The sequence below is a fragment of the Echinops telfairi genome, unplaced genomic scaffold, assembly GCF_000313985.2.
Source record: "Echinops telfairi isolate 266 unplaced genomic scaffold, ASM31398v2 ScPeMD7_7425;HRSCAF=8463, whole genome shotgun sequence".
NCBI classification, from domain to species: domain Eukaryota; kingdom Metazoa; phylum Chordata; class Mammalia; order Afrosoricida; family Tenrecidae; genus Echinops; species Echinops telfairi.
Window position 1 is genome coordinate 6,399,225 of NW_022111325.1, and position 1,131 is coordinate 6,400,355.

General features: G+C 54.6%; 1 pseudogene; it reads right to left on the reverse strand.

Moving 5' to 3' along the window:
- Positions 1 to 1,131, reverse strand: part of LOC101637904 — a 3,170-nt pseudogene that overhangs the window by 944 nt on the left and 1,095 nt on the right.

The window sequence follows — 1,131 nt, forward strand, 5'->3', positions numbered from 1 at the left end:
GGGGGGGAGGGGAAGGAGTCCTTCGCCTGGATGGTGGGGTGGGAGACCTGCATCGTCGAGGAGGAGGAGGAGGAGGAGGAGGAGCAGGAGAAGGAGATCGCCGGCTTCTGGTGGGTGGCGGGGAGGGGCTTCTCCTTCGTCTGCCACTTTTAGTCATTGGCGATTGCCATCTCTTTCCCATCTGCATCCGAGGGGAAGTCTCCTTCTGACGTTTCCGTGGGGATGGAGAGGCACTCCGGGACGGAGAACGTCTCCGTCGCCTGCCTACTTCTCCGTTCTTCACGTGGGACCTCGTGGGTCGCTCATGTTCAGAGGAAGATGAAGAGCCAGCGTCAGAGGAAGACTGCTGGTTTTGTCGTCTATACTGGCGTCTTTGCTGCACAGAACCTGCTGCTGCCGTTTTGCCATCTTCATCTTCTTCCGATTCAGATAGCTCCACTTTTCTAGGCTTGGGTGCTGGTGAAGGGGCCTCTCTTTTTTCAGTTACTTTATGTTTTGTCACTTTACCTGAAGTTCTCCCGGGAGACACAGAAACCCGACTTTTCCTGGTGCGGTTGGACTGTTGGGGTGCTGGGGAGTGACGCGTTTTTGGTGGTGGACTTACTGGAGGTGACGGTCGGTGTTGTCGCCTTGGAGGACTCGCTGACGGAGACAACCTCCGAGTTTTTCGAGGGGGGCTGGAAGTCCTCTTGGGTGGTATCTTTGGCGGCGACCGGGAGCGAGGTGAAGAGGATGAAGAACACTCCCCGACAAGGAGGCTGACGCCTGCCTTCTTCGTCTCCCTGGTGACCTGCTGCTTCTGTGCCGTGGCGGAGGAGGCATTCGTCTGGGGGAGTTCTTCTTTGAGGAGATGGCCGTCGTCTTGGGCTGGGCCGCCTTCTAGGGGAGTATGATCTCGACCTGGACCTACGACGTCGTCTAGGTCTGGTGTGCCAAGGAGCGCGAGAACGGGTCCGGGACCTGGATTTGGAACGAGATCGAGATCTTGGCTGAGTCTTCTCCTTCTCCTTTTCTTTTTTAGACTTTTTAAAAAAATCAATTTATTGGGGCTCATACAATTCATCACAATACATAGATCAATTGTGTAAAGCACATCTATACATTTGTTGCCCTCATTATTCCCAAAATTCG